Source organism: Marmota flaviventris, chromosome 3 (genome assembly GCF_047511675.1).
Source record: "Marmota flaviventris isolate mMarFla1 chromosome 3, mMarFla1.hap1, whole genome shotgun sequence".
Lineage (NCBI taxonomy): Eukaryota > Metazoa > Chordata > Mammalia > Rodentia > Sciuridae > Marmota > Marmota flaviventris.
This window is the reverse complement of record NC_092500.1, coordinates 69,542,733-69,552,456: the sequence shown is the minus strand read 5'-3', so window position 1 is coordinate 69,552,456 and position 9,724 is coordinate 69,542,733. Positions and strand designations below refer to the sequence as shown.

At 40.6% G+C, this 9,724-nt stretch overlaps 1 pseudogene; it reads right to left on the bottom strand.

The window, feature by feature from the left end:
- Positions 1–8,321: 8,321 nt before the first annotated feature.
- On the bottom strand, positions 8,322–8,989 carry LOC114082574 (coiled-coil domain-containing protein 43 pseudogene; annotated as a pseudogene).
- Positions 8,990–9,724: the final 735 nt, after the last annotated feature.

Below are 9,724 nucleotides of genomic sequence, written 5' to 3'. Positions count from 1 at the left end.
ACCTTCATGATTCAGTGCAGGGATAATAAATGCAAAACGTGGACTATCCTCAGGATGAATTGGAATTGAAAAAAAACAATCTTTAATATCTATAACTAAAACATACCAGGTTTTTGGCAAAGCAGACAATTGAGGAATCCCTGATTGAGCAGGTCCCATAATAACCATCTCATTATTAATGGCTCTTAAATCTTGCAATAATCTCCATTTACCAGATTTCTTTTTGATGACAAAAATGGGAGTATTATGGGGAGATACAGAAGGTTGTATATGTCCTCCTGCTAATTGTTGTTTGACCAGGTCATGGGCTGCTTGTATCTTTTCTTTAGTCAGGGGCCACTGAGGAACCCATACTGGTCTTTCTGATTTCCAAGTAATTTTTATTGTCTCAGTGGCCCTTTCTGAAAATCCAACCCATGTCTGTCTGTTCCTTGATCTATTTGTATTGGTGCTGCTATACCTTGTTCTTGTTTTTCTAATCTTTTTCCTTTCCTAAAACCTTGTCTAGTCATAATAGTGGGTGCATTTTGGTTGATGTTATTTGTTAATGTCAAACCTAATTGATCTAGGACATCTCGTCCCCATAAATTTACGGGAAGATGATCCAATACATATGGCTGTATAGTTCCTTCACATCCTTCAGGATCCTTCCAATCTAATACCATTGCACTTCTATGGGGATTAGTCGCCACTCCTAGGCCTTGAAGCGTTTGAGTGGCTTGTTGTAATGGCCAATGTTTTGGCCATTCTTGACGAGAGATGATGCTAAGGTCTGCACCTGTATCCAGTAGCCCATTAAATTCATGTCCTTGAATATTTAGTTTTAGCATGGGGCAAGAATCTAAATTTAAAGAAAGCATAGCCCAATCTACACCTGTGGAGCCTAATCCCTTGGAACCTCTTTCTACAGTACGACTGGAAAATTTATCATGTAGGCTGGGTATTATTAGTAACTGTGCTATTCTATCTCCTGGTGAAATTACTGATATACCCTTTGGAGAACTGGCTATAATTTTTATTTCACCTTCATAATCGGGATCAATTACCCCAGAACTTATCATAAGTCCTTTTAGAGTAGAAGAGCTGTGTCCCAATAATAAGCCTACTGTTCCTTTGGGAAGAGGTCCTTTCACCCCTGTGGGAATGATTTGAACTCCCATCTCTGGAGTTAGTACTGCTCTGGCGGAGGCACAGATGTCCAACCCTGTGCTCCCTCTGGTTTGTCTGATGAGGGATCTGATGGACAATGTGTCCTGGGCACTACCCTGATGGGGTTGCTGGGTTCCTCCAGTGCTCCGTATATTTGTGGTTTTGGGCCCCGGAGCATTGGGCCCCCCTGTCCATTTTTTGGCAATGGAGCCCGATGCCTTTCTCCACAATATCGTGGATAAACACCTGGTCCTTGTTCGTTTTTTGATAATGGAGTACCCTCTATGGTGGTTTGAGAACGGCATTCATTAGCCCAATGTCTCCCTCTACGGCATCGTGGGCAAATACCTGGTATTCTACTCCTTTGATACCTAGTTTTGTTAAACCCTCCTCCAATGGGGCAATTCCTTTTAAAATGTCCTGTTTGTTCACAATTGTAGCATGTTCTTGGCCTGGCATCTAAAGCCTGTTTTACTGCAGCTGCCACAATTTGCCCTTGTTCATTAATGTCTCTGGCATCTAAAGCCTGTTTTACTGCAGCTGCCACAACTTGCTCTTGTTCATTAATGTCTCTACATAATTTAATATATGTGTTTAAATCTTCATGTTTCCATGGTCTAATGATATCTCTGCACCAACGATTCGCTTGCTCATAAGCCAGGTGTTTTAGTAATGGCATTGCTTGTTCTGTATTCCCAAAAACTCTGGTAGCTGTTTGAATAAGCCTATCTACAAATTCAGCATAAGGTTCATTAGCTCCTTGTATTACCTTAGATAATTGACCTTGTAAACCTCCATGTCCTTGTAAAGTCTTCCATGCCTTAATTGCATCTACAGCAATTTGTGCATATACACCAGGATCATATACAATTTGTTGCTGCTGATCCTCATAAGGTCCCTTTCCTAACAACATATCTAGATTTCTCTCAGGATAACCAGCTGCTGCATTTCGCCTAGCCGTCTCCTTGCAAAATTCCTCATTGGCAACCTTCCATAACAGGTATTGTCCTCCATTTAGCACAGCTTTACACATATTAGCCCAGTCTGCTGGCGTCATGTTCAAGTTGTTAATGGATTCGACCATGCTTACAGTGAAGGGTGCTTGAGGACCATAGGTTGTTACAGCCTCTTTTAGCTGCTTCACTGTTTTGAAATTTAAAACATGGTAAAATCGCTGCCCTCCTGCCTCAAATACAGGGCATGTTAATATTTGAGATCTTGTCTCAGGATCCCAACTATCAACTGCGGGGGTTGGGGACCTCCCAGCATATGGAGGTGGCCTTGTTAGTTGGACACTTACGTCCTCTGGTGATAGAAAGGTGTTAGTAGCAGTCTCCTGTAGAGGTGGTGCTGTTGGTTGGACACTTACATCCTCTGGTGATAGAAAGGTGTTAGTAGCAGTCTCCTGTTGTAACTTTCCCCCTGATGGCTTTTTCTGTTTTACACTTTCTTTCTCTGTCTGACTAACTTGAGAGGCCTTCTCTTTTAGTTGAATCTTTTCCTCTGTCTGACTAACTTGAGAGACCTTCTCTTTTACTTGAATCAATATGTCTTCTCCTTCCTCTACCATTGTCTGAACTGAAGGCTTTGGACTAAGCAAACAAGATATGAACGTCCACAATGGCAATGTGCCAACTGGCAGAGTCCCTGGGCTTTTCTTTTCTATTCTTTTTAAATCTTCACCATGATGGTTCCATTGTGATATATTTAACAACTCCTCCTTAAAAAGCCATGGGCTACATTTTTGTATTGTATCAATGTATGCCCTGACTGTTCTTGATTTTACTGAGATGCCTCCTTCCTCTAACAATTTACTTAACACTCTTTCAGTTTGTTTTTTACTAATTTCTGATCCCATATTTCTACTATAATACAACCCAACAAGATGATGCCAAACAAAACCGAGACAGAATGAAATAAAAAGGGAACAACAAAAAGTCATTATAGCCTTTCTGTCCTCCTGACATGTGCATCCATCCTTTCTCCCTATCTGTTCCTCAGACGTAAATAGTTTTTCCTCAGATGTGAGCGGTTTTTCTTCCGTCTCACTCATCTCCAGGGACAGGCAACTTAAAACAAAAGTGAAGCAAAATAAAAGAGGAATCTTAAAATGGCTACCCATCCTCTCGCCCTGCCCTCAGGGGCGAGCAGTTTCACTTACCCTCAGTCGCTCCCCGTGCGAGCCACCAAATGCCGCAGTCTGGCTGGGCACAATCAGGAGCCACTTGTCAAAAGAAACTAACTTTATTTTTAGAACCACACACGCCAAACAAAACAGCCTCTCAGGAAAAACCCTCAGAGCCTCAACTGCCACCACCGGCTTTCCACAAGCCTCTCTCTCCCACACAAGCTTCTCTCCACCTCCCACAATCCTCCTGCTCTTGAGGCCGATTGGCTGGGTCACGTGGGCGGAGCCAAAAAAGTCCCCCAATGAGCAGCTCCGTGGTCTGAAAGGGCAGGGAAACAGTCCAATGAGCATCACCGCAGAGGAGCCAATCAGCTAGATGTTGCTGGGGCCGAGGAGCCAATCAGCTAGATGTTGCTGGGGCCGCTGTGAGCCAATCATCAGCCGGCAGCTGGAAGTTTGCTGGCAGCTGGAAGTTTGCTGGGGCCCCTTCGGCTGTGGCTCTCAACACCTTGGTAAAATTCTGAAGGGCTATCCCAGTTTGAGAGTTTCCCGTAATGCTTTTCCCAGTTTTTCCTCTATTTTACTTTCTTTAATTCCCTCCTAGTGATAATCCCAGTAGTGCTCCCCACAAAAATTTCTGCATGCTAATGTCAGTCCCTTGCTGAGCTAGCTGACCTTCCATACCATACTTTGGTTTATGTTTTTTCCTACTAATTTATGTTACATACAGTTCACTGATCTGATCCATTGTTATGATGTACTCGAATTAACTACATGGTTTTAAAATTTAAGTTGTTTTATTTATAATTCTATAATTTTCTTTATATGCATTTTCAATTATCTGGTAAACATCTTCCTATTGCTAAAGTCCAATCTGATAACTAATATCTGGATCACCTACAGGTATGTTTGTATTATCATTTTTTCTTCTTGGTCTTTCTTGTTGCTATATTAATGATTTTTAACTCAAATGTGTTGAACAACATATATGAAAAATTATAGAGATTTGGGATAATGTTATCTCCTAGCAGAGAATTCAATGTCTTCCTGGCAGGCAGTAGACTTGATTATCTCAATACCATCTAACATAGATCTGATTCAAAGGTGGGCTTCAGCATTTGAGGGAACTTGTTGATTTTTGATTCACTCTTCCTGCTGGATCTAGCCCCTCTGGTTTTCTAACTGGCCCCTCCTTCATTGTGGGTCCTTAACTGTCCTTTTTGTCTCTCCAGCTGTGAGGCTTCTGAACACTCTGTTTATCTGTTATCTATTGCTTCTGCTCACACTGCTTTTGCAAAACAAGTGCTTCCAAGGGGTTCTGGGGCTCCCCTCAGTGCCCTTATCTTCTCACAGGTATCTGGATATTCAAGATTTGGGCTCCTAGATAGTTCTGCAGTGTTTCCAAAAAAGATGTTAAAAAATTTAATCCTGACTTGCTTGTTTTTCTTTGTTAGATGATTGTTCACCAACAATCTACTTACATTATTTTTTAATATTTGGATAATCAAGATGAATGAATTTTATTTGACTATTGTTTTAATATACAAATATATGTTTATTTTTTAGAAAGAACTTTCTTCTTAAAGACAGTTGTTGAATAACATGTACATATTTTTACCAGCGAACCAACTTATCATTGCAAAAAGAAGTATAACTTTTCACTAGTTTTAGTGCCTCCCTTCCCTCTCAAAACTGTCCTCAGTTGGAAAGACAGCATTGTGTAGCAAAAAGAAGACTATAAGCTTTAAAACAGAGGCCTGATTTGAATAACTTCAGCAGAGTCACAGACTCTCTGGTAATTTTCAGGCATAAGTCAGCTCACTGACCCACAGCTCCTTCAGAAAGGTCCCTGAAGTAGTGTCTTAAGTACATTCCATAAATATTCTCTTAGTCTGGTGATAAGATGAGCCGAGTGGAATCTCCAAACGGTAAATATAAAGCAATACTGCATCCCACTTAACTCATTTGTGTGAGTGACACAGATCTTTGAGAGTGACAGTGGAGTATCATAAACTTAATCAGGTGGTAGCTCTAATTGCAATGGCTATTCCTGGCCCCCATCATGGGGTTATTGATCTGGTTATCAATCCTTTTCCTCTTCATCTATGCTACACAAATTAATTTTTGCATCGTAAAATAAAGTTACTTAGACTTTAATGCAATCAACTAGCAAAAAATAGAATCACTTCTAGCACTTTAGCTAGCATATTAAATCTCAAATCTCTGAGTGCAACTATATCATTAGATTCCACTGACACAAATTATATTCCTCCTGCCTCTGTCTACACTGTACCACCAATCCATTTCCTCATGTTTTCACCAGGCTAGATATTATTATTGTTGTTTGTCATTATATATGGTAGATTGAAAGAATGGCTACAAATTATTTGCCCTTTCTCATCAGGAAGTAAATTCTATTTCCCCACTTGATTGAGAATGAGCAGATTTCTGACCAGCTTTGATGGACAGTGTGTAGAGAAAATGATGTTATACAAATTCTTAATCTAGGCTTCATGGAATGTTGTAGTTTCCACTCTCAGACTAGGAACCATTCCACTCCACATGAGCAAACCCAAGCTAGCATGTTGAAGAATGAAAGATCATGCAAAGAGTTCACTGTCACCCAAGAGATGTGTGTGAACCCAGCCATGAAGAGCTGATCAGGCACAGACCAGAAGTATTACCCAGCTGTTCTCAGCCCAGACTAATAAACACAGACTCATAAGCTAGATAAAATTGTTGCTTTAAGTCACTAAGTCTTGGGGCAAGGGGTGGTATGTTATATGGCAATAAATGATTAGCAATATACACAACACACACATACACACACACATGCATTCATGTATTTCCTCCTGGATTTGACTTTCTGATTGGTGTCCTGGTGAATGCTGGGACGCATTGCTCTATTAAAAGTCTGAGACAATGATAGGTAGTATAGGTGGAACATTGAAGAAAATGGTTCTTCCTTCTGGTAAAGAAAGAACACTTCAGTCAAGGAATGATAAGGTTGCAACTGAAGAATGATCAGTAGAGTCTAGAAAACTCGGGATCATCTTTTTTTTTGTGGGGGGTGTGGTATTGGGGATTGAGATCAGGGGCACTCAACCACTGAGTACTATTTTATATTTTATTTAGAGACAGGGTCTCACTGAATTGCTTAGGGCCTTGCCATTGCTGAGGCTGGCTTTGAACTCATGATCCTCCTGCTTCAGCCTCCCAAGCTGCTGGGATTGCAAGCGTGCGCCACCACGCCCAGCTCAGACTCATCTTTTTGCTCTCAAATGTCACTATTCTAATTCTCATGATTCTGCTCTTTGTCTCAGTCATTGCATCCACATAAGAACATTGTTAAGATTGAATTCCTGAACCCATGTGAGGGCACTCAGCATCTAATTCTTAGCCCCTTCCTTCCTTCCTTCCTTCCTTCCTTCCTTCCTTCCTTCCTTCCTTCCTTCCTTCCTTCCTTCCTTCCTAACTTTTAAAGATGTGGTTATTTTTGCAATGTCATGGACTTTATGAATAGGTGACATAATTTCCTTTTCCTTAACCATGCTTTTTTATTTTCAACCTTCTGCACAAAGATAAAAATCTTCGTTAATCTCATAGTTAATGATATAAAAAAAAAGGTCAGCAAACTTTCTCCAAAGGACTAGATAGTAAATATTTCAGGCTTTACAGGCCACAATATGGTTTTTATCATGTGTTCTTTATCTTATAACCTCTTAAAAATGTAAAAAACATTTTTAGTTTGTACCATACAAAAAAAGATAGCCAAATTTTCCCCACTGTTGGTAAATTGCTGACTCATGGTATAAAATATCTACTTTGTTTTATAAGAGAAAATGCTCTCATTAGGCTTCTTGACAGTCTTCTATGGCCTGAAGTCAAGTAAAGAAGAGCCTTATTTATAATTGAATGTGACTTGTGAAAAAGGTAGAAATAGAGAGTTCCTGCTCACTTTGACTCTCTCAGGCAGTTTTCCCACTCATTCATTCAATAAACGTGTTAACATCTGCTGTGTAGACTCTTTAACTATTTTTTTGTGTTATCCAGATTTCACTGTGTGTCTTTTCTTTAAAAGGGCAATTCCTCTAGTTTTTTTAAATCAGAAATACCAGGTCTTAATATTCATGTTTTAGGGAAAATTTGGATTAAAATTTCTACTGGTACTCAAGAAAATTCATGATGATAAAAAAATGAATGTAGTTTAACAATGATATTTTGCACTCAATATTGACACATCCTTCTTAATGTCACAGCCTAAATTGAGGAAACTATGTAGCTATCTTTAACTAAAAAGATACTATTTTCTCTTATCAGTTGAAACTTTCTTTAAAAAAGATCTCAGATCTTGGAACCACTCCAAATAATTTCTTCACACTTTCCTCGTTTGCTGTCATGTAACACAAAATCTGCATCCAGGTAGGTTTTTTGGGGGGGGACTGGTCTTGATATGTTGCCCAAGCTGGCCTCAAATTTGTGATCCTTCTGCCTCAGTCTCCCTAGAGGGCTGGGATTAAAGGTGTGCACCACCCCATCTGGCTTCCTTATTAGCTTTATACATCAGCCATAAACTATACTACATTTAAGAATAAATATTTCCTCTGAAGCAATTTGTACTTGCACTTTTCAATCTCAGAGGAATGGTCATGTTTCTTCTCCCAAATGAAAAGTGTAACTGTTAGCTTTCTGAATCGTGCTATTCATCCAAGGAAAACTTTATCCAAGGTGAGAGAAGGTATTTTATATAAAAGGTGCCAAAAGGAGCACAGGACTTCAGTATTGAAATATAAATATTGCCCCAATTGCAGCTCTTTGGCACAGACATCAACTATAATCATCTGATCACCCACATCACCAAAACATGACACACTTTGTAATGAGAAGCGGTGGTGATTTTCCTTTTGACTATGTAAACATAAAGGGAAATGCCTTGGGAAATCACTATGCATTGTTCTCTCATTTCTCCTAAATATACATATGCACAACCAGTTTTCCGATTTGTCAAGTTCTTGAAGCAGGGGAAGAACCCAACAGCCCAGGGTCATCGCTTTCGCTCCCCTCTCTTGTGTCCTTTTCTTTGCTCTCCTGCTTGGCTAGTTTGTCTCTTTCCCGCTGCAGCTTGTCCTGTTCCTCCTTCCTTTGGGACTCATTCCAAAGTGAAGCTTTCTCCAATTTCTGAGCATGGAAGACATCTTCTACATTGGTGATTCGAAACAGAGATTTCTGAGAACCGGTGTTCATCCTGGTGGCACCTGAATCATCCTCTCATCTGCTTCATCCTCTTCACCTGTGACCTCAGCACCCAGGGCCAGCAGGGCCGCTTTCCTCTGTTTTCCCTTTTGTGACACCATCCTGGGCTTCACCACAATCCGTGTCTGCTTCTCAATGAGGGTGACAGTGCCCCATACCTCATCTTCTTTTTTCACTTTGGTGACAACTTACTGAGTTTCAGACCATCTTTACACAACTTCCTTGCAGATATTAAGGAGGGAATCTTCTTCCAGAAAAGCAGACAGGACACCCTACAGAGCGTCCAACATCTCTTCCTCCTCCTCCTCCCGAAGGATGGATACCAAGGATGTAGGGACCCTAAACGGCTTGGTCCACTCCCAGCGCCTCCAACCGTCCACCCAGCCAGGATCCAAAACCTCCATCCCTGCCATCACTTTTACTGGAGGCTGCTGCGTTCACTTCGCAGGGAGCCACCATCTTGGAATCAGGCTTAGCCACATCAGTCTTGAGAGAAAAGAGATTCTTGCAGGGTAAGCCAAGATACTCATTGGTTCTCTGGCATGTGTTGCTCCAAAAGTTCACAACACTGAGCCTTGAATTTTTTTTTCTTTTAAGTTCTGAAGTGCAGATAGACACCTGTGACCCTCAGCATAGCTTTCATATTTCTTTTTTTTAAAATATATTTTAGTTGTTGATAGACCTTTATTTTATTTATTTATATGTGGTGCTGAGAATCGAACCCAGTGCCTCACACATGCCAGGCAAGTGCACTACTGCTGAGCCCCAGCTTCAGCCCCAACTTTCATATTTCTTGTGCTTCTCATACTACGGTATGATAGTAGCCCCATCTACTAAAATACTTTATTCAACAGGCACTTTCTCCATATGCATATAGGCATTAGTTAAGGAACTATTTTGACCTGCAAGATATGAATTAGAAACTTTCCATTCTTTAATGGCAACTGGATCTTCACTACCCCTAACCCAACCTGTTCGGATAACCATCCCAGGTCAGTCAAGTTGCCATGACCGGAGTTCAATAGCAAATAACAGGAACCATTTAAACTAAAGCAGGAAGAGATTAAATGGTAGAGATAATTAGGTGCTTATAAAATTGTGAAGGCTGAAGAAGCAGGCTCTAGGCTGGGCTTCCAAGAAGAACTACCAAAATGGTAGTGCAGAACTGTCCCACTAAGTGAACTGTGCCTCTGC